Raw genomic sequence first — 24,427 nt, 5'->3', positions numbered from 1 at the left:
GTTAAGCATCAGACATCGACCGAGGTCATGATCTCACTGTTCATGAGTTTGAGCTCTGCATTGGGATCTGTTCTAACAGCTCAGAGCCTGGAGCAGCTTCGGATTCTGTGACCTCCTCCCTTTCTGCCCCTCCCTCACTTGCACTGTATCTCCCTTAAAAATAAACATTAAAAATTTTAAAAATAAATTTAAAATAATTTTTTAAAAAGAATGATAAAGCAAGGGCTGACTCTAACCTGCAGTATTGAAGGTACAAAAACTAACCTCCAAAAAAATCTCATGAGAGAAAAAAATCTTGCTGCTCAGGTAAATGAGGCCTGGCTGCTCTTACATTCCTGGGTTGGGGCATGAAGGGCACCAACCATTATTTTGGGCCCAGTGATGGCTCTGACAGGTAGTGCAATGCTACCTAGCACTTCCATTCCTGGGTTTACAGGGAAAGCTACATGGCTGGAGATTTGGAGTAAACACAGTATGAGCATTAAAAAAATTCTCAAACCAGAGCACTTGGCATCCCCTTATTATAAAGACATGTAAAAGGAACTTGGGAGGCCGAAGTTTGGAAAGGTTAATGACTCATTCAAGGTGGCAGAGAGGGCTTTCCAACCAAGGTCTCTGAAGCCAGGTCCAGGCAGTTTCATTACACTTGAGTTTCTTAAGAGCAAAGTTAGGCTTCTGTTTGTCCACCATATAACACTTTAGATTTCTCTGATGATTTGCATCGGATATACACAGAAGGACCATGTGTTAAAAGTTCAATACTTAAAAAAATTTTTTTAAATGTTTATTTTTGAGAGAGAGAGAGAGAGAGAGAGAGAGCGAGTGCAGGGAGGAGCAGAGAGAGAGGGAGACACAGAATCTGAAGCAGGATCCAGGCTCTGAACTGTCAGCACAGAGCCTGATGCAGGGCTCAAACTCATAAACCATGAAATCATGACCTGAGCAGAAGTCAGACACTTAACCGACTGAGCCACCCAGGTGGCCCAAAAGTTCAATACTTTTAATCAAGATGTGCCCATAGCTGCTTAGTGATTAAAAAAAAAAATGTAAAGATAAATAGAATCAAAAGGTGGACTGTACCACAAAGGTCCTAGACAAGTAGCTATCAAATGAAAGATAATTTTTCTAGGTCGGAAATCTGTCTTATGAATGGATTGAACTAAAGATGACTGTATATGAAAGCCTGAGCTTTGCATAATCCTCTTAAAATTTTATTAAATTCTCCTATGGGGGTGCTTGGGTGGCTCAGACTATTAAGCATCTGACTTCGACTAAGATCATGATCTCAAGTTCATGAGTTCCAGCCCTGTATTAGGCCCCGTGTTGGCAGTGCAGAGCCTGTTTGGGATTCTCGCTCTCTCCTCTCTCTCTCTGCCCCCTCTCCTCATGCTTTCTCCCTCTCTCAAAATAAATAAATAAAAACTTAAAAAAAATTCTCCTATGAGAAGAAAATAAACTACACTGGATATTTTACTGACCAATTCTTAGTAAAAGTATGTGAGAAACAGACATAAATGAAGAAATGCAGGCTTCCAAAGGGAGTTGTAATTGCTTTGTGCATTATTCTTTTTGACTGTCCCCTCTTGATGCATGGTCATCACTATGCTGCAGATAGGAAAGATTCCTTCCTTGATTCCTTCCATATTCTCACCTCCCAGAGTTAGCTGCTTACTCACAGCTGGTGGCTGAAATGTTTCTAGCATCTTCTCTTCCTTTCCTCTCTACCACCCCCTTCTCTTTATCTACTGATTAACTCCCGAGCCTTAAACAGGCCCATTCTTTGGTTTTTAGGTAAGCTGTTTGGGAATAATGAGACCTTTGATATTATGAGTCTTACTTGACACAGAAGACAAGCATAATCAACCATGTATTCCTATGAACAGCACGGCCCAGGGTGTCGTATATAGTGTCAGAGGCCAGGTCAGATTAGGCCTCCAGTCTCTAGAGTGCTGGTCCCGGCTTCTGTTTCCTCCTATGTGAGCAAAAACAAACAGTCGATTAAAAGCCTAGATGCCCAGGACTAAGGAAGACTTAACACATATAGTTTCCTGATCCATTTCAGAATATACTTCCAATAGATAATCCCTGTTTCCTGTGCCTCCAATTCCTAAAGACTCAAGGAAACTTGATCTCACAACTAGCCCATATTGGACCTCAAAACATTTAGGCAAGCCTAGGAGATTATTAATTCAAAACCAGATATAGCATATTACATTCTTACTTATAATCTGTATTTCTTTGGAGAATTCAAAAATTTTATTCATTCCTTCACTATTAGTCTTTGCCACAAAGGCCAAATTAAAAAAACCAAATATCCCAACCATTTTTCTAGTGTGATTGTTGGTAAAAGCTTTTCAAAAACTGCCATAAATGATCTGAGACCCAGAAATGGAGAGTTTTAAGAGTCTGAGAAAACTCCCCAAAGCTACTTCATGTCCCTGAAGCTCCCTCCGTGCCTCTCCGAAAGGGCCTTCCACCTTGCCGCCAGCACTAACCCCACACAACGAAGATTTTCTCTTCTATTCTCTTATTTCTGGCGTTCGGAACCTTCCCACACTGAATAGGGAATTGTTGAAATGAGGGAGTCTGCCTTCAGAGTTGAGCTTCTAAAAGGCACTGTGGCTTCTGTCTGGCTTTCTTGCGTCATTCCCTCTGGGGGAAGCCGGCTGCCATGTTGTGAGGACACACAAGCAGGCCGTGGAGAGGTCCGCATGGGCAGGGCCTGAGGCCTCCTGCCACCGACCTGTGCTAACCTGCAACCTGCCGGGTGCATGAAGAAAGCCCTTTGGCTGCAGCAAGCCGTCAGAAGCCGGCAGCTGGGGCAGACATCTTGACTCAGGAAAGCCTTGAGCCACATCACCCAGCTAAGCCGCCCTGGATTCCTGACCCACAGAAACTGTGGGATAATAAATATTTACCACTTAAGCCAAAAGTCACCTGAATATGTGACTAATGCTATGATTAGGTTTGGTCAGAAAATTAACCACTAGATTCCAGTGACTCACTCATTCTCAGAGGGGAGACATGGGAGACTGCAGTGAGAAAATCTGCTCTTTGACTTTAGGTGTTGTTCGTCTTTTCTCTCTTCTCCTTTCTTTCCATGAGCAGGATCTAAGCAGGCTGATGTTGGGTGGGGGGACGCCTCACTCACATGTAGAGCTTCTCGAGTATCACTGGAGAAGTACTTGAGTGGGAATGAAGAGAAGTCATTTTCTTTCTTTTGCTCTTAAGAAAAAAAAAAAAAAGACTTTCTAATTCCAGAACCCACCATAGACTAAAATCAGCTTTGTCTTCATAAGGACCTTAGTGTCTTTAGGGAAAAAAAAGAAAGAAAACAGTAGTGAAGAAATGAGATCCTGTCATGGGACCTTTCTGGATAAAACTAGATGCACACACAAACACACTCAGGAAATTAATAGCCAATTTTCCAGGAGGAAAGGTTAATTGTGGAGACTATTTCAAGGATCGGCCCTGGGAATTATGATATATTGGACAAAAGGAAAATGGGATTGCAAGTGTGCAGATAGAATATTTGAGAGTGGCTAAATTTAATTGTACAATATAAAGTTTAGGGATTCTCAAGTTTAAGTGCACATAAGAATTACTTGGTGAGAGGCTGGAGGGGGCTGTCCACAAATTCAGATCACAAGTCCTCAACCCCAGAGATTCTGATTTAGTAGGGTCTAGGGTTGAGTCCATGAATCTCTGACTTTAATGAGCATAGTAAATTGTACAATCAAAGGTCCACAAACTACACCATTAGGAAAACTGAGTTAACATACATAAGATACCATCATCAAATATTGTATTGGTTAAAATTGTGGAAGGTAAAAAAGTCCAGAAATACTAGGCAAGGGTTGGACAGCGTATTAGCAAGTGAGATGTCACAGAGACAAGTGCCCGTCAGATATTTCCAGCAAATATTTCAATTGTTCTAAATGTCTAGGCACTGTCCATCTCCTAAAATGGAACCATGTTTGATTTTTAATAGTTCAAAGTCTAACCCTGTACAGTGGCAACCAGAAAAGGTGTTTAAAAATACATTTATTGTAGGGGCGCCTGGGTGCCTCAGTCTGTTAAACATCTGATCTCAGCTCAGGTCATGATCTCACAGTTTGTGGGTTTGAGCCCTGTATCAGGCTCTGTGCTGATAGCTCAGAGCCCAGAGCCTGCCTCGGATTCTGTGTCTCCCTTTCTCTCTGCCCTGCCCCTGCTCATGTTCTGTCTCTCTCTCTCAAAAATAACATTTAAAAAATACACTTATTGTGAAGGAAGTTAATAAGAAATGTTTCCATGGGTTTTGATGGAATAATACACTCTTATTTTCAACTAAATTTGACTTGCTAACTCTAAAATAAAAAGGGAGAAAATTTAAAATCTACTTTAAGTAGAAAATTAACTTTATAAGTAAATGTTTTTAATAGCAAGAGGATGTGGGGTATAATTATAAAAACCCCGACTGTTTTGTGTGTGATTGGCAGAATCAGCTTTACTATTTATTAGTAACACATGCAGTTCGGAGAAGAAAACCCTAAGGACATCTGGGGACAGCACAGCTTCACTGCTCTCAGCATGGGCAATCAAGTATTTCCAGTCATTTCCACAGGTGACACACTGACAATTGGATTTGTGGAGCGGTGACCCAATTCAGTCATTCAGAGAGTTAAAAAACACAAACATGTCACAACACAGCCAAAAAATGTATATATATAGAAAAATGACAGTCTGTGGAATCCGATCATGAGAAAAGGAATAACTTTAGGAATGAAGGAAATCACAGGGGACCCTATCATTGGCTTGGGACCCCCAAGTCCAGCACCTTCATTTTACAGTGGGAAATGGAGTCATGAACAGATGGAAACTTGTCTTTGACCTCATGATGTCTTCGAGGGAACTCAGACCTCCCAGCTCCCAGCTCAGTGGTCCAAAGACTACTTGGTTTATAATGACGGAGTCGGCGCTCACCTTCCCAAGCAGGCAGCCTCTGGGCATCATTATTGCCTTCGAGGGTGTGCTCCTTGCTCTGCTGACAGGGTGCTGCCTGGAGTAATTATTTTAAAATCATATCTATTATTTTGTACTTATGGGAACACCTTCACTCTTTTTTTTTTTTGAATGACTATGATTATAAATCTAAAAATAAAGCATTGTGCTTTGTAATTACAGTACTTTTTCTTGTAACTTTTTAAAATCATTTATTGTATCATGAGTATTCCCAATGCATCAGGCCTAATGGCTCATCATTTTCCAGAATGAGACCTTATCTATTTTGATTCTGTTTATCCCCAGCCTTTAGCACTGTGCCTGGCATAAAGCAGGAACGCAATAAATATGTGTTGAATAAATTAATTAGTAAAATAGAGTTCTCCTTCATTGTGGCACATTGAGAATGACTCCAGTTTTTTCACCATTACAAATAATGCTGCCATGAATGTTCTTTGGTGAATCTTTGCATCTCCTCCTTACTATTGCCTTGTGATAAATTCAAGTTATCAGATCAAGGTCAAGTTACCAGATCAAGGGCTTCGGATACATATTACCAAATTACCTTTCAGAAAAATGGGTCATTCTTCCATCTTCTTGCCAACTTTCTTTTCTTTTTATAACAATGAAGACTTTTTTCTATTTCATACATTAAAAAAAATTAATTCCGGTATAGTTAACATACAGTGTTATATTAGTTTCAGGTGTACAATATAGTGATTCAACACTTCTATACATTACTCAGTGCTCATCAAGCCAAGTGCACTCTTAACATCCTTCGCCTATTTTATTCATCCCTCCCACCCACCTCCCCTATGGGGATTCTCAGTTTGTTTTCTATACTTATGAGTCTGGGGTTTNTGAGACCTTATCTATTTTGATTCTGTTTATCCCCAGCCTTTAGCACTGTGCCTGGCATAAAGCAGGAACTCAATAAATATGTGTTGAATAAATTAATTAGTAAAATAGAGTTCTCCTTCATTGTGGCACATTGAGAATGACTCCAGTTTTTTCACCATTACAAATAATGCTGCCATGAATGTTCTTTGGTGAATCTTTGCATCTCCTCCTTACTATTGCCTTGTGATAAATTCAAGTTATCAGATCAAGGTCAAGTTACCAGATCAAGGGCTTCGGATACATATTACCAAATTACCTTTCAGAAAAATGGGTCATTCTTCCATCTTCTTGCCAACTTTCTTTTCTTTTTATAACAATGAAGACTTTTTTCTATTTCATACATTAAAAAAAATTAATTCCGGTATAGTTAACATACAGTGTTATATTAGTTTCAGGTGTACAATATAGTGATTCAACACTTCTATACATTACTCAGTGCTCATCAAGCTAAGTGCACTCTTAACATCCTTCACCTATTTTATTCATCCCTCCCACCCACCTCCCCTATGGGAATTCTCAGTTTGTTTTCTATACTTATGAGTCTGGGGTTTGGTTTGTCTCTTTATTTTTCCTTTGTTCATTTGGTTCCCCCCGCCCATATTAGTGAAATCACATGGTATTTGTCTTTCTCTAATTGTTTTATTTTGCTTAGCATGTGATATATATATATATACATATATATATCATATCTTGTTTATCCATTCATCTATCGATGGACACTTAGGTTGCTTCCATAATTTGGCTATTGTAAATAATGCTGCAACAAACATAGGGGTGCATGTATCCCTTCGAGTTAGTGGTTTTGTATTCTTTGAGTAAATACCCAGTAGTGTGATTACTGGATCACAGGGTAGTTCTATTTCTAATTTTTGAAGAAACCTCCATACTATTTTCTACAGTGGCTGCACCAGTTTGTATTCCCACCAACAGTGAATGAAGCTTCCTTTTTTCCTCCACATTCTCAATCAATCCTTGTTGTTTCTTGTGTTTTTGACTTTAGCCATTCCAACAGGTGTGAGGTGATACCTCATTGTGGTTTTGATTTGCATTTCCTTGATGATGAGTAATATTGAGCATCTTTTCATGTTCTGTTGATCATCTGTATGTCTTCCTTACAGAAATGCCTGTTCTTGTCTTCTGCCCATTTTTCAAATTAGATTATTTGTGGGGCGCCTGGGTGGCTTAGTCGGTTAAGCGTCCGACTTTCGCTTAGGTCATGATCTCGCGGTTCGTGGGTTCGAGCCCCGCGTTGGGCTCTGTGCTGACTGCCAGCTCAGAGCCTGGAGCCTGTTTCAGTCTGTGACTCCCTCTCTCTCTGATCCTCCCCTGCTCACGCTGTCTCTCTCTCCCTTTCCTAGAAATAAATAAAACATTAAAAAAAATTAGATTATTTGTTTTTTGGCTGTTGAGCTTATATGTTCTTTATATTAACCCTTTATCGATACGTCTTTTGCAAATATCTTCTCCCATTCAGTAGACCGCCTTTTTCATTTCATTGATTGTTTCCTTTGCTGTGTAGAAGCTTTTTATTTTGGTGTAATCTCAATAGATTATTTTTGCTTGTTTCCCTTGCCTCAGGAGACATATCTAGAAAAATTTTCTATGGTTGATGTAAAAAAATTACTGACTGTGCTCTCTTCTAGAATTTTTATGGGTTCAGACCTCACATTTAGTCCTTACTCCATTTTCAGTTTACTTTTGTGTATGGTGCAAGAAAATGGTCCAGTTTCATTCTTTTGCATTTAGCTGTCCGGTTTTCCTAACATCATTTGTTGAAGAGACTATCTTTTTCCCATTGCATATTCTTGCCTCCTTTGTCAAAGATTAATTAACCATATAATCATGGGTTTGTTTCTGGACTTTCTATTTGTTGTCATTAATCCAGGTGTCTATGTTTGTGCCAGGACCATACTGTTTTGATTCCTACAGCTTTGTAATATAACTTGAAATTTGGAACCATCATAACTTAATCTTTGTTTTTCCTTCCCTTTTTTCAATGTTTATTTATTTATGTTGAGAAAGAGAGCACATGTGAGCAGGGGCAGGGGCAGAGAGAGAGGAGAAAGACAATCCCAAGCAGGTTCTGCTCTGTCAGCACAGAGCCAGATGGTGGGTCTTGATCTCAAAAACCATGAGATCATGATCCGAGCCAAAATCAAGAGTCAGACGCTTAACTGACTGAGGTACTCAGGTGCCCCGGATTTTTTTTTTTTTTTTTTTAAGATCGCTTTGGCTATTTGGGGCCTTTTGTGGTTCTATACCAATTTTAGGATTGTTTGTTCTAGTTGTGTGAAAAATGCTGTTGGTATTTTGATAGTGATTGCATTAAATCTGTAGACTGCTTTGGGTAGTATAGACCTATTGACAATATTTGTTCTTCCAATCCATGAGCATGGAATGTTTTTCCATTTCTTTGTGTCATCTTCAATTTCTTTTACTGATGTTTTATTTTTCAGAGTAAAGGTCTTTCATCTCTTTGGTTAAGTTTATTCCTAGGTATGTTATTATTTTTGGTGTATCATAAGTGGGATTGTTTTTTAATTTCACTTTTTGCTGCTTCATTATTAATGTATAGAATTGCAATGGATATCTGTACACTGATTTTGTATCTTGCGAACTTACTGAAGTCATTGATCAGTTCTAGCAGTTGTTGGGTGGAGTCTTTTGGGTTTTCTGTAGAGAGTATCATGCCATCTGCAAATAGTGAAAGTTTGCTTCTTCCTTACCAATCTGGATGTCTTTTATTTCTTTTTTGTTGTCTGATTGCTGTGTCTAGGACTTTCCAGTACCATGTTGAATAAAGGTGGTGAGAGAGGGTGTCTGTTCCTGACCTTAGGGGAAAAGATCTCAGTTTTTCACCATACAGTACAATGTTCACTGTGGGTTTCTCATATAAAGCCTTTATTATGTTGAGGTATGTTCCCTCTACACCTACTTTGTTGAGGGTTTTTAAAAAATTTTTTAGCATGAAAGGATGTTGTATTTTGTCAAATGCTTTTTATGCGTCTATTGAAATGATCATATGGTTTTTATCTTTTCTCTTACTGATATGATGTAGCATGTTGATTGATTTGCAAATATTGAACCATGCTTGCAGCCCAGGAATAATCTCACTTGATTGTGGTGAATGATTTTTTAATGCATTGTTGGGTTCAGTTTGTTAATATTTTGATGGGGATTTTTGCATCTATGATCATTAAAGACATTGACCTGTAAGCCTCTCTCTTTCTCTCTCTCTCTCTCTCTGTGGTGTCTTTATCTGGTTTTGCTTTTTTTAATTTTTAAATTTTTAAATTTTTATTTTTTTAACGTTTATTTATTTTTGAGAGAGAGACAGAGTAAGAATGGGGTAGGGGCAGAGAGAGGGAGACACAGAATCTGAAGGAGGTTCCAGGCTCTGAGCTGTCAGCACAGAGCCCAATGCGGGGCTCGAATTCACAGACTGTGAGATCATGACCTGAGTTTAAGTCAGACACTTAACCGACTGAGCCACCCAGGCGCCCCTATCTGGTTTAGGTATTAGGGAAATGCTGGCATCATAGAAGGAATTTGGAAGCTTTCCTTCCTTTTCTGTATTTTGAAATAGTTTGAGAAGAATAGGTTATTAACTCTAACAATGAAGATATTTTTTTCTGAAGAATCAAAATTTATGATAGCAAAACATTTTTAAAGAACTCAGCCCACTGTGATTGAGCAAAAACCTTTACTCCAAAGGTAAAGACGTGTGTGTGGCTGTATGTGTAGATTCTAAATTAATCTAGTTAAAATGATGCAACATGCTCATAAGAGCAAGAACAAAAGTAAAGTGTTTGAACACTTTCTGTGTGTAATGTATTAAATCATACCAGTAATTTATCTAGAGGTGTAAGTTTAATGAAGCCACCGTTAAATTGCTTGTATTCCTTAGACTTGTTCTGCCTTATAAGTTTAATAAGGAAGGAAATGTGGTATTTGCTTGAGAGAGAGCAAGTAAGCCAACATCGGCTGCCGTGGACCACTGTGGGATGAAGTGATACAGAGACAAGGTGATACAGGGTGACAAACTGTGGCCTGGGGAAGCTCTGCGATGGTCAGAGTCACAAGCATGTGTCAACATGGGAGGGTCTTCAAGCATCGTATCAAGATGGGGAGGGGGAAATACATACGATTTTGAGATTCATAAAAATGGAAACAAAACACATTAAACACATCAGATGGCTGCCTAAAGGGAAGGAAGCAAGCAGTCCATGGGGTCAACCATGAGAGGGACCATGCCCTGACCAAAAGTGCTGCTAATTTGCCACAAACTAAGTTCATGCAGAGAGAAGCAAGCAAGAAGGAAGGAAGATGAATCCCTGAATTCTACACCTGAAACTAATATTACACTGTATATTAACAAACTGGAATTTAAATAGAAACTTAAAAAACAACAACACAACAAAGAGAAAGAAGGAACGAAGTAGAGGAGGATGGGAGGGAGCCAGGGAGAGGGCGCTGTGATACCTTCTGAACCCTGAGTCCATCAGTAACTCTGAGTGAACTGCCCTCAAGCCCCCGCCTCTTCCAGGCCTCTGCTGTGCCACGCTGTGGAAGCACTAGATGACTGCTAAGGTTTCCACCATATCACGCTCTGCTTCAAAGCACACTCAGGACACCGATGCTGTGGCCTAGACTCTCACATGTAAATGCAGGTGTAGCGTTTCCCCGTGCACCCCGACAAACCCTGCAAACAGAAAGCATTGATTGATTTGTAAAATAAACCATGTGCTTTACATAATACTTCTAGCCCAGACTTCCATAATATTATAAGCAGATGTGAGCCGTTTATTAAATTTACAAACAGCAAAGTCCCATAATGATGGACCTCCCCAAGACGGCCAGCTATGCCTTGGCAGAATTCCAGCAGGAAATTTTCTGGTGTCGACTGTTCTTCTTTCCTCTTGGAACCGCACGGTATCAGACAATGCTTGAATTATTTAAATATGCCCCAAGTCTGCAGTTCATTGTCTTATCATTTCAAAGGACTATGCTTCTATAAATCATATTGAATGTCTGAGATTCTAACAAAAAAAAAATGAGGGGAGAAATTAGGGACAGATATTCCTGGCTCTCCAAGGAAAGTGTGCAGCAGAAAGGAAATGATATTGCATAACAAAAGCAAGTATTCGTTTGAAAGGTTTATGTGAATACAAGATGATATAATGCAGTCAGTTGGCTCCAAAGGTAAAGATGTGTGTGTGGCTGTGTGTGTAGATTCTAAATTAATCTAGTTAAAATGATGCAACATGCTCATAAGAGCAAGAACAAAGTAAATGTATTACAACATGCGGGGAGCCAGGGGTTGCCTAAAGCAATTTTCCCCTTTATTATGGAAGGGAACAGCAAGCTTTACTGAGCACCTTGACACCATCGATGCTGATGGATCCCAGACCATCACTGTGTGACCACTTTCCTCCTGGTTTTCATTTGAAAGAGGAAACAGTTTGAAAACCAAGGTTTTTCTCTAGCCTTAGAAGCACCAGGAGACCAGCCAACTTTTAAATATTCTCTTGGTCTTAGTCAGGTTCTGTAGGACCCAATCCCTCCACTCTGGCTGTTGCCAGGAACACTCCCCTTGCCTGACTGATGGAGAACATTTTCTCTGCTCCTGGCATTGCCAGTGGAGATTTGGACCCCAGGAGAAATACTGTCAGATTCAGTATGTGTGGAGACAAAGAACAGGGTGCCTCCCAGTTTGGGCTTCTCTCCCACCTTGCTATGGACTTCAGTTCATTTTAACCCACCTTGCACGGGGGTGTGATGGGTACATGAGGCAAGATAGGGAGGTAACAGGGAACATAGTTATGATCCCCAGAAAGACTTTGAGACTCTGGGATTCACGTGCACGAGGTCCTGGAGAATGAAGGAGTGAGGAAAGCAGGAGAAATAGACAAAGAGGTTGGACTGCGATGTAGACACAAAAGAACCTCAGGGATTCCAAGGTTCCCCCTCTGGCCTTTATCACACCCCCTACCACCACCATCAACCATGTAGTCATCAGATACTGGCTGTGTCTGTCCCCTTGAGTTGCACACTTCCCTCAGTCTGGGAGGGCTAGAGAGAGACTTAGATGAGAGGCATCGGCCACCAACACTCCCAGCACTTGGGCGGGGGGGTGGGGGGGGCGCCTCTGTGGATGCACCACAGCAACCACTACAAAGTACAAGATGCATTTCAGCCATTAAGAAGCGTACACTCTAGGGGCGCCCGGGTGGCTTAGTCGGTTAAGCGTCCGACTTTCGCTTAGGTCATGATCTCGCGGTTCGTGGGTTCGAGCCCCGCGTTGGGCTCTGTGCTGACTGCCAGCTCAGAGCCTGGAGCCTGCTTCAGTCTGTGACTCCCTCTCTCTCTGACCCTTCCCTGCTCACGCTGTCTCTCTCTCTCTCTCTCCTAGAAATAAATAAAACATTTAAAAAAAAAAAAAAGAAGCGTACACTCTAGTTGAGGGAACAAGATATATGCTTTAACTACAGCACAAAGCAGTGGGTTATAAGTGTCAGGTGTATGGCACTGGTTATAGATGCATAGAGAAATGGTAGAAAGCTGAGAGTGGAATTATGGATTATTTGACTGACAGGCTCAATTTGCAAATGAGAGTACTCTGATGTTAAAAGTGAAGGGACATGTCCAAGGTCGCATATCTACTGTGAAGTCACCTGGATTTCCTGATTCCCATTTCAATCCTTATTCTGTTGTTTAGTACACAGTTCCCTTTGGATGGAAGTGATTTCTTTTCACAGAACTGATCCATGTAATCTTGAATAGAATCTGGTAAAGTAGAAAACAGAATCCCTGAAATAAGTCCTCAGTTGCACAAGAATTAAATTCAAACAAGTATTTTTGATCTTCATCTGAAAAATTGTCAGTCAACAGGTGCCTGGGTAGCTCAGTCAGTTAAGTGCCTAACTCTTGATTTTGGCTCTGAGGGTCATGATCTCATGATTATGAGATTGAGCCCCACATCAGGTTCTGCACTGACAGCATGGAGCCTGCTTGGCATTCTCTGTCTTCCTCTCTCTCTTTCCCTCCTCCCACTCCCACTCTCTGTTTCCCTCTCAAAAACAAATAAACAAACAAAAACCTCAAAAAACAAAAAAGAATCAAAACTATCAGTCAAGACATGGGCCTAGAAAGATTACCCTCAGCTTATAAGTAATTTCATATTTTGTCACTTTTCCATCCATTTGTGACAATGTGGGAGGCCACCATCTCTTCTGAAGGAATGGCCAGCCCCAGCTTTGCTCATTTTGTGAAAATGAGAAATGGTTTCTGAGTCTTTTCCCAAAAAACACCAAAGAGCATGTGGATAGGAAACCACCAGGGTCAACCCCAGACCACACTGGTGATACTCTGCTTCTGTTAGGGTAGTTTGGTAAACCATAACTGCAGTCTATGACAGTGCTCACTGTTTTCTGCTAAGGGTCTCCTTTTATTCTAGAACCATCCAGCTCATTTTCTCCTCTTCACATAAGTTATTTCTTCTGACATGTAAGGTGTACTGTGGGGGAGAGGGGCCATAAAGGCAGCTTAGATGACACTGAACTGGGCTAAAATTAAATATCTGAGTTCTTTGATAAGTTACCAGTTGTTCATTCCTTCACCAGCTATTTGCTCAACACCCACTTATACTAAGTATTATTGTAAGAACCGAGGACTGGAAGTTGAGTAAGACAAGATCCCTCAAGAACCCAGCCATCAGGAAGCTTGATCTGGTGGACAAGACAGATATATGAATACGAGTCAAGTATAAGTGCTATAATTAAAAACATACTGGAAGTATCAGTAGTGGGATGATGCTAGAGATGTCTGTGGTACAAAAAGTTCCAGTCATTTATTTTGTGTGGCAGAACACATTATTTGGCTTGAGCTCCACTCATTATTTGTTTATTCATCCCGGAAATTTATTGGGAACTTTCCATGTACCTAGCGCAGTGCTAGATACTAGAAATATACCTAATAGGAAAGACCCAGCACTGTTCGCTAGGAAGTTCTCAATGGTGAAGAGTTTTAATTAACTAAAACTTCTATGTTCTGAAGCATATGCATGTCGAGGGAACCCAAGCGTCCCATCCATTCTACGTCACGTCCCATTTGGTAGATCAGAACTCGGCTTCTCCCTTAATCCCAGTTCCTGCATCTCTTGCTCCCACATTTCACCCGTCTTTGACTCTTCTTTTTTAAAAAAATTTTAAATGTTTATTTTATTCTTGAGAGAGAGAGAGAGAGAGAGAGGGAGCAAGTGAATGGGGGAGGGAGAGAGAGAGAGTGGGAGACAGAGGATACAAAGCAGGCCCTGAGCTGTCAGCACGGAGACCAGAGCTCGACACGGGGCTTGAACCCACGAGCTGTGAGATCATGACCTGAACCAAAGTGGGACGCTCAACTGACTGAGCCACCCAGGTGCCCCTCTTCTTCTTCTTTTTTTTAATGTTTATTTATTTTTTAGAGTGAGAGCATGAGCAGGGGAAGGGCAGAGAGAAAGCAGGACAGAGGATCTGAAGCAGGCTCCAAGCTGACAGCAGTGAGCCTGATGTAGGGCTTGAACTCATGAACCATGAGATCGTGACCTGAGCTGAAATCCAGAGTCAGACACTCAACTCACTGAGCCACCAGGTGTCCCTGTTTTTGACTCTTCTGACTTGGGACATGCTCCCAGTTTTTTGCTAACAAGTCATTCTAGCTGTTGTTCTAGGCTTATCTTATTTCCCTAGAATCTGAGTTCCTCAATACAGCCTGGAAACAAGCAAAAATATTCCATCCTGGATCATTTTTCCCTCTAGCCCTCATCCATGACTTAGTCACAAATTTGTTTACTCTAGCCCATCCTAAGGGAAACTGCTGGCCCACGCCTCTTCAGTGTCTCTGCCTGTTTGCTGGTGTCTGCAGAGAGCATGGAGGTGGCATGCCTGGGCACACAGGCAAACTCACCTTTGACACTTTGGATCTTTTTCCTTCACATGTAGTTCATTACCCAGCCTAAAGACCAACGCAGGAGTCAGCAATTTTGTGAGGAAATGGGGTGAACTGGTGTGAGGTTGCCCCCCCGACTCGGTGCTGCCTGCCGTTGTTCTTAAGGAGTGCCCGTGGAGATAGGTGTTCCCAACTGCGTGCGCTGGTGGGCCCTCCTCACTTCCCTTCCAGTCTCCTCTGGAGTCTCAGGCCTCCCTTCCTAGTTTGTTGTTGGACCATCCACACCGCTGTTACATCCCTCAATACCCCTCATCCTCTGGAAAGTCTCTCTCCACCAATCTGTTCTTGCCCACTGCTCCTTACCCTTCTTTTCATCAGTGGCTTCCTGGGAGGCCTTGAGCCCTGTACAGAGTGTGTTCTCACTCCCACGTTGGCTCTGCCTTTGCTCCTGCATGATGGGTCTCACTACCACTGGCACATTTTGTCAGCCATCATGGGTCAAAACTTCTCCAGAACACAAAAAGAATGGCAGAAAGCAGGGCATGGTGGAATATGAAGCGGTTCTCAACCCAAGGGCCAGTAGAGCGCTGCTTGGCACGGACCAGCCCCTGCTGCAAGGTGCACAGATGCCCATCGGCAAGAGGGCTCTCCCTTCGATTTGCAAGCAAAGTATGGAGAAATGCATACATCTCCACAGTGTAGTGTCCTGGGCTGTAGCTGTTAAGGGAGCACTTCGGGCATGAATAGTGTTATATAATGAAGCAACTCTGTTAGGCTATGTTCAACCAGCGTGGGTGTGAAACCCAGAAACCTGGGCACTTAGGTTAGGGTTTTCCCAAATGCAGTCTCTGGACTAACTGCATCATTATTACCCGGGATGCTTTTAAAGGAAAAGACAGTATATCTGGCTTTCATGAGCAAGGCCTGGGCATCTGAAAGAGCAGCCTAGTGAGTCCAAGTTTGAGAGCCTCTGCTTCATGAGAGGCTCACCTCCTTTTAGAGAAATGCCCAATGCTTAGAAAGCCTGCCAACCACATGCTGGTTCTCTGCTTGCTCTCATCTGCAATTCTGAGAATATTCATCTCCCTGGAGATTTCATCTCCAGAGGGTATTGTTTCCATCTTTGTAACCTTCTATAAAAGGAATAATTCTAATTTCAGATTGGGTGAGAATATTTCTTCCTGAAGATATGAATGGACCTCTCATGCAAATGGGAAAAATTCCCAATAGATTATATTTAGGACATTGTGTAACCATAGAACCCCCTTTCTACAAGTGACAATATTGGCTGCTCCTAAATGGACCCAGACTATTTATTTATTCATTAAATGTTTATTTATTTATTTTGAGAGAGAGAGAACTCGAGCAGGGAAAGGGCAGAGAGGAGGAGAATCCCACCAAGCAGACTCCACACTCAGCACAGAGCCTGACATGGGGCTCCATCTCACAAACCATGAGATCATGACCTGAGCTGAAATCAAGAGTTGGATGCTCAACCCACTGAGCCACCCAGTCACCCTGGACCTAGACTTTTTCAATCTCTAAAAACAAACAAAGCTTTTGAAATTACAGGCTTTCAATTTCATTTGAATGGACGTTAGAGTGACTTGGATCCTTCTTAAGGCTAATTTTCCATGATGATGTTAATTCCATGAGCTTTGTTGTAAATATTCCAGTTCAATGAATTCTAAGGTCTCAAGAATTTTTTCAGGGAAAAAAGGTATTTCTCACCAAATATATTCTTTCGCACACTAATGCTAGAACTAGAATTATCCCCATTTTGTAGTCCTTAAGGAGTCATTAATTCAGGCAACAATCATCAGTAAAGGAAACCACTTGATAAAATCCTGATGGGAACTTTATAATGTTGGGTTCAGGTTGGTAGTCCTCAACCCCACTGGGCATTTCAGCTTCACTGATATGTGGACAAGTTGAGACTGTGTGCTCCCTGATACAATGCAGTAAGAGACACACAGCTCCAGCTATGAAGTATGCTTCTCCAAAAGTTAAGCCAGAGCCTAACTTAGTTCATAGAAACAACTTCCAAGAAACATCTTTCAAGTTTATAAGAAATAGGGGATAGAGGACCAAGTTAAAAAATGCCACAAGGAGCAACGGATAGATCCAGAGTATAGAATAAATATTCTACAGGATAGTTGAGCAGTTTTCTTCAAGTCAGTACCATAGAAAACAAGGATGGGCAACTCTAGAAGACTCTACATGAGAAGAAACACAAGAAAAAAAATCTGATGTTTGGCCTTTTTAAGTCAATTAGAGAAATCTGAGTATGGAGTGAGCATGAGATGATACCATGGAATTATTATTAATTTTATTAGGTGTGATAATGGTAATGTGCTCATATAAGAAAACATCTATATGATTTAAAGACCAGATAGAATGTTTTCAGTGGATAGGGGTGAAATGACATGATGTCTGAGATTTGTTCTAAAACATGCATACACACTCTGTCCCTCCCTACTCATGCTTGCTCTGTTTCTCAAAAATAAATACATGTTAAAAAATTTTTTAAAAAAATGGGGCGCCTGGGTGGCTCAGTCGGTTAAGTGTCTGACTTCAGTTCAGGTCATGATCTTGCGGTCTGTGAGTTTGAGCCCCACATCAGGTTCTGTGCTGACAGCTCAAAGCCTGGAGGCTGCTTCAGATTCTGTGTCTCCCTCTCTCTCTGCCCCTCTCTGCTCATGCTCGCTCTCTCCGTCTCTCAAAAATAAACGTTAAAAAAATTTTTTTTAAATATGCATACACAAATAGTGGTGCTTGGGTGGCTCATTGGTTAAGTGTCTGGCTCTTGATTTCAGCTCAGGTCACGATCTTGCTGTTGGTGACTTTGAGCCCCATGTCAGGCTACGTGCTGACAAGCATGGAGCCACTTGGGATTCTCTCTCTCCCTCTCTCTGTCCCTGCTCATGCTTTCTCTCTGTCTCTCTCAAAATGAATAAAATGAAAAATAAAATAAAATATGCATACACAAAGAATAGATGAAGCACGTGGTAATATATTGAGATGGTCGAAATTGGGGTACATTGGTTATACAATTCTCTCTACTTTTGCTACACGTTTTAGTATTTTCACAATAGCATATTAAAATTAAAAAACTCTACCTACAAGGGATAACGAGGAAAGCAAACAACAGAATAGTGTGGCAGCCTTTGCAAAAAGAAAGTGAACATACATTTGTGCTTGTATAGACATAGAATATCCTGGTAGGATACCTAAGAAACTGACAAAAGTGATTGCCTCTGGAGAGAGGAACTGGGTGACCAGGGACAGGGATGGAAAGGAGCCTACTGAAATGAATTTTTGAAGAGAGGATGGAGACATTACATAAGGAGAGCAATTGGTTCTACGAACTTGGCCCTTGTAAGTTTGGTTTTATTCCTTCTCATGCCCTGGTCACTGCCGGTTGTAAATGGGGCATTTACAGTTTGTGGGCCATATTCAGTTGAAAAAGTTTATGTAAATGACAGAGAAATTTCTTTCATAGACATGTACTCAGTGCCTGCTGCTATGGGTGCTAGGTCTTAGAGAACAAAAAGATGAGTCAGACACTTACCAAATGATAGGGCTTAACACCAATTCACTAATGCTTTTTTTTAAATTTTTGGCCTATAAAGAAGGAACCACAGGATGGCCAATTCTTTTGACAGTCTTTCTGACTCATTAAGAAATCTATTTAGCTGTGCCAAGTTCTAAGGATAATGAAGAAAGATTTTCATCAGTCAGCAGTATGACTGAAACCCAGTGAACGTAGAAAGTTGATGTGTTGGGTACTCTGTACTTAGGTACTATCATAATAAGGGTCATTAAACAAAAGTTAGAATATCATGGAGTGGAATTAGAAAGTTAAGTGATATTAAAATACCACTTTATCCCACTGATTACATAAAGAGTCCCATTTTTCCATAGTAGCCTTGGTGGTTCTGAGCTATGCATGAATACATTAAAAAAGATAAAATCCTAAATAGGAGGCCATTATTTTTGCAAATAATCTTTCTGATGTTAGGGAGGCTGTTAGTCCCTTATTTGTATTTTATCTTTGGATAAAAAAAAAAATTAACCTAATTGAGTTGGTGCTGGGGGTTTTTGTTTTATTTTAACTTTATTCAAATTGCATGGGGGGAAACACTTAAAGAATAGTGCTAAGTGCTGATGCATTACAAATCATCCGAGTGAATATTTCCTTCTTTTTCCATCTCTTCTAGTTTTCTCCCAACTTACTTTGGAATTACATGGCTCTGTACCATGCCAGCTTTACTACAGTTTTTGCAAATGTGGTTCTGACTCTGCTGACAAAAAATCTGAGTTCATCAATATAAAAATAGAATAATGTGATAATGCCAAAAGTCAATGAATCTCAATGGAATCACCTTATGAGGCAAAGTGAGGACAATCAGACTTCCTAACCTGGAGAAGATAGATCCAGGAGATGCAGCTGCCAGGAAAAAGTGTGAAAAATTGAATAAAATATTCAAAATAGTGAGAGAAATAATGTATGGGCCAGTTCATCACAACTCCTGCTTTGTACTTGACCTTAAAGGTTTAACTGGGTACTAGATGACACCAAGTTGATTTCCTAAGACCTAAGACACCTGCTTTGAGCTATTCTGGGCCACAGGACCATAGTGATTCCTCTGTATCAAGGACTGTTCTTGTCAGGAACAAACATCTTTTTTTTTTTTTTTTTTTTTTGGTGTATTCTAAATGTCTGGAAATTTCTCTGAGACAAGTGACCAGATGAAAGAAGACCATTAAAGACCTTTTATCAGCATAATCAATTTGAATATTTGGTGTGTCCTCTCTCATCTTTCCGACTCTCCCGAAAGACAAGGGTTGTATTTTATTCGGGTGGATTCTTCCCAGCTGGGAAAAGCAGTGTTTTGGTCATAATGGGCCCTGGCACTAATTTAATAAATATTTCTTAGGCTTATTTAAAGAATAGGCAAGTAACAATTGAGCTGGATGTATTTTTCTTTCTTTAAATGTTTATTTGTATGAGAGAGAGAAAGAGAGAACATGAGTAGGGGGAAGGGCAGAGAAAGAGAGGGAGACAGAGAATTCCAAGCAGGCTTTGCACTGCCAGTGCAGAGCCCCATGCGGGGCACGAACTCAGGAACTGTGAGATCACGACCTGAGCCAAAGTTGGACGCTTAACCCACTGAACCACGCAAGTGCCCCATAAATATATTATTTTAAAATTAAAGTTGGTCTGATACCTAAACAAAGTATTTTTACAAGAGTTAAACAAACACATCTCCAGAGACAAGGAAAGCAGTTTCATCCCATTTATTTTCATGATAGAGAAGCAACTGGCTATGATCACAGAATAAAACAATTTTTTTAAATTTAAAAGTCTTTCTATAGTACCTTGATACTGTAGAACATTTCATGAAAACATGTTTACATAACATTAAAAAAAATCGACATGACCAGAAACCTAAAAGTTACATAATTTAAAAAGTTTTGATGATCCACAGTAAAAATATTGTTAACCACTGTGTAACACCAAACCTGTTTTCTCCAATCTATGAGCAAGCAAGCAAAAGGGAAACATCCTGCCTCACCTGTTGTTTATATTGACTATTTTATTTAAAGATAAATCCAATTTAGCATAATTATAATTCTTGGCATTCTTTTAGATAGCGTGTTTCTAGGTAGAACCTTCCCTAGTGTGTTCTATATACCACAGGAAAAGAAAAATTATTATCAAGTATGTCATGAGATGGGTACAATAATAATAGTTTCCTGAGTCTATATAAGCAATTTGCTCTTAAAAAAAAAAAGAAATTTTGAATCTGCATCTATCACTCCATCCTGGGTAGTGGAGAATGAGGCGAGGCCCCATGCTTACAGAGAGCTAAAAAACTAAAACATATTAATTCTTAGAAAGTGCCGATTATCTGCCTTTCCAATAAAAGGAAAGTAACTTATTGACTGTATGCTGTATTGAAACTCAGATATGATTCTTGGGTAATATTCTCTCCTAGAGCTTATAATAAGAAAAGAGATGGAGAGATTTCTATAAACGTAAAGAGGTCAAATGAAAATAGAAGCCTGAGTATCTTGTTTTGATTTCTGGTTTTGAGTAATGGGCAATCCTTAGAAAATGTGGTTCCCACATCCACCTTGCTCCTGAGAATGGATACAACAATTTTGAAAAAGAGAAAAATGTCATCAGCTCTAGGTGTGTGTGTCAAGGATGCCCTAGAAGATATTTTAACATAACACAAATTATGATCTTATCACACAAAAGTGGGAAACAGTATTTAGTAGAGTTTCCTTGGCTCTTCAACGTGACACAGTTGGGTTTGCTCGGGTGTACACACGGTCAGAGAGGTTGTCTGGAGATTAAGGCAAATAGTACAATGACGGGAGGGGAGTAATTTCTTCGCATTTGGCTCTGTAACACCAAGCGATGTCTCATTTGGTATTTACAGCTCTAGCTTGTGGAAAAATGGATTTTAGCTCCAGATGCATTTATAAGTCACTTGGAAACGATCTCTCTGATTTACTTCCCCAAATGCTGCACTCTTTATTCACAGAAAATGAGTATGTTTTCAGTTCCTAATTATCTGCTTGGCAGGAAGTGAGACACTATGAAGCCTTCGTAAATTGCATCGATGGGATGAGTTTTACCTCAGGTCCTACATACTTTCAGAGAACTGCCACCGTACTTCCCTCTGCTGGGCGGAGACAAAGTTCAAGCATGCAAACTTGTTAAAAGAACTTTTTGTTTGGTCTCTACTGACCTATGATCATCGTGACTAGTTTAGAGAGAGACTAGTACCTGACTCTAAGTTTAGAAATAACTATCTTTTCAGGTCTAGGGGAAGAGTCTTAATTTCAAAGCACTTACTAGACGTTCCTGGTAAAATCAATTTTACTTCTCTTGGGGCACTTGTTGAAAAACATAATGCTAGGCAATAGAATGGTTAGAGTTGGTTTTTCTAAAGAAAGAGTAAATGGCTTTGAGGTCAGAAGAGAGGTTAGAGACAATGAGAAAATATAAAAATAAATGAAGTGTCCAAAAGTCAGTTGAAGTCAGGACTAAAGCAAAGAATTCTAGGACTGATGTTTTCACTGGGGGAAGGGGTTTGATTGATCTCAGGGAGCCACAAAATAGAACAAAGTGGATTACTAATAAGATACTCAGATACCTGTACCTCATTGCTTGAAATGTCTTAGGATTTGGCTGTTATTTTGAAGAGTAAGATTACTGAATTAAACCAGGGTTATAATTCTACAAATTCTTCGTGTCCTAGGATTGTGCTGACAGTCTAATAGCAGAGATGACTTTTCAAACATCTTAGGAACTAGGCAAGTAGACAGTGAACAAACATGCCATTGTCATGAAATAAATATTTATTGAGCACCCAATATGTGCCAGACCCTCATTTAGGCACAGAGATGAAAGTAAGATCCTTGCTCTGATGGAGCTCACCTTCTAAGATCAAACGGAGTCTCACTAGTAGGCAGTGGAAGAACATGAGGATACCTTAAGGGTGAATTAAGTCCAGGAAAAAAAATTTAAGTCTAGGTTGGGGGAACAAAACGGACTTTGAGATGTATGATGGGAAGCCAGTGGGCCCTATGAATCAAAGACTAAGGTAGAAAGGAAAAATGACTTTAGTTGCAATTTAAGTGGCATTAATTCAATGAGCTTATTATTAATCTCTCAGGAATCAGTAAAGATTTACTTTTTAACCATCCCCTGAAGTGACTTGCTGTCACCACCAGTTATTCTGTGAGACCCGCAACTGTTTAGAAATGTGTGAGCAGAACCATTTTACCTGTGTAATTAGCAAGTGTGGGTCCTGCCACTTCTGGGGCTTTCTCAAGTTGTCAATTCACTGGTTCTGATTGTGCTTTCTGATGTTAAAGTTTGTTCCCTGTAAGTTACAAAGCTGTACTCTGATAATACATAATAGATGTATTATGTATTATTCTCTGTGGTCATAATAAAATCAAGTCCATCAGCCCAGACAAGAACATGCCATTGTTCTTACAGAATGTCCAGCCTTATCCAACGCCCCAATAGACTTCTACATGATAGTTTCAGTTTACAAAATAAACCCGCTCTCCAGTTCATAGCAACAGCAGTTTCATGCTCTGAAAAAACACTTAAAAGTTTCCATAGTTTCATTTATGAGTAACTGGAGAGATTTGCTACTTATTTCTTAAGAAGAGGGGTCTATCCTAGTCATTTTGTGTTGGGCTAGGAAAAAATGCAAGGTGTATTAAAAAACATTTTTTAACTATAAAAGTAATGTGTTCCTGACAGAAAAATCAGAAACTGGAACTATGCAGAAAAATCAGAAACTAGAACTAAGCAGGAAAAGAGAAATTACCACACTTCTACCAATCACTGAGGGATCTAGTTAACACCTGTCCAGTGGTTATCTGTTCATTTTTTCCCTACCTCTCTCCGTTTATCATAGTTTAAGAAGATGAGATCTTATGGTACACGGTATTTTCTGATTTGTCTCCTTGTCCCCTTAATAACCTTCACGTTGCTTCAGGTCATCCTACATTTCCTACTGTGTAAATGTAACAGGTATATAACTGACTTTACACAAGGGCATAGGAGGCAGAACATTTTTTTCCTATGAATTTAATGGAGTGCTCTCCACCCCTCTTACCCCGTCCCGAGAGCCTTTCTCAAAAACCCTAAGTGACCTCTGACCAATTTCAGTGTCGCGTGTGCAACACGTGCAGAAAGGGACAGCCAGCTGCCGGCTCCTATTAGCAGCGCCGCAGCAGGACCCCACTGCGCGCCACTGTCCTCTCGTGGGAACCACGCCGCTGGCCAGGACGGCGAGTGGTCCGCGGGAAGCGCTCAGCTGTCCCAGGGGCCCCATGCCGCATCCCTTCCTCTCCCGTCTCCTTCACAGCTGAACCCGAGTTCGGAAAGCCAGGGTCACTCCGCGACCCCTTCTCCCCACGACAGCTCGGCGGGCACGCTGCCTCCTCACGCGGACCCTCCCGGCACCAAGCCGCCGGGCAGAGACCCAGAAGGTGCCCGTGCCGGCCCANGTCGCCGGGCGGGGGGGGGGACGCCAGCTGCACTCCGGGGCAGGCGCTCTGCAATGAGACAGTAAATGCATCCCCCGGTAAGGCGCACGGCTCGCTCGGGTTTTCCTCTTCCTCCAGCTGCATGCACGTTGCATGAATTTCTCGTGTCTTTTCCCTCCCCTCTACAGAAGGAAAATGTGGGTGGTTTTTTCCTCCCTTTTGCATCTCGTGAGTGATGCCAGTGCAGAAAAAACCCCGCAAAGCTCCCAGATTTGATGTCCTAGGAGGGCTTTTTGCAAAAAAAATAATAAAAATAAAATAAAATTTATGCACCTGTCTATTGCACATGTATGTTTCACTGCACTCGACCTGGGCGCAGCGGTTTGCAAACAGGCTGGCAGCCGGCGCCTGAGAGCGGATTCCTAGCCGCGGGCGGCCAGTCCCCTCCGGGGCTCCCGCTGGGTTTCCGGTAACTGGGCTTTGAAAGGCGGCCCCGCTTGCATGGAGTGTCCCCTCGGCCCCGGCCGGGCCCCCGCGCCAGGAGAGTTGGCGCGGGCGGAGCGGCTTCATTCCAGCACTGGCCGCCCGG

At 41.1% G+C, this 24,427-nt stretch overlaps 1 protein-coding gene across 1 annotated transcript in view; it reads left to right on the top strand.

The window, feature by feature from the left end:
- Positions 1–23,859: 23,859 nt before the first annotated feature.
- The window catches only part of TLN2 (talin 2), a 425,012-nt gene continuing 424,444 nt past the window's right edge, over positions 23,860–24,427 (top strand). The window contains exon 1 of the mRNA XM_077745320.1: positions 23,860–23,936. The gene's annotated coding sequence lies outside the window, so the exon portion shown is untranslated. The remainder of the gene's footprint in view (positions 23,937–24,427) is intronic.

Source organism: Crocuta crocuta, unplaced genomic scaffold, assembly GCF_008692635.1.
Source record: "Crocuta crocuta isolate KB4526 unplaced genomic scaffold, BGI_CrCroc_1.0 scaffold130, whole genome shotgun sequence".
Lineage (NCBI taxonomy): Eukaryota > Metazoa > Chordata > Mammalia > Carnivora > Hyaenidae > Crocuta > Crocuta crocuta.
Note: the sequence above shows the minus strand (reverse complement) of the source record. Positions and strands in the feature narration are given on the sequence as shown.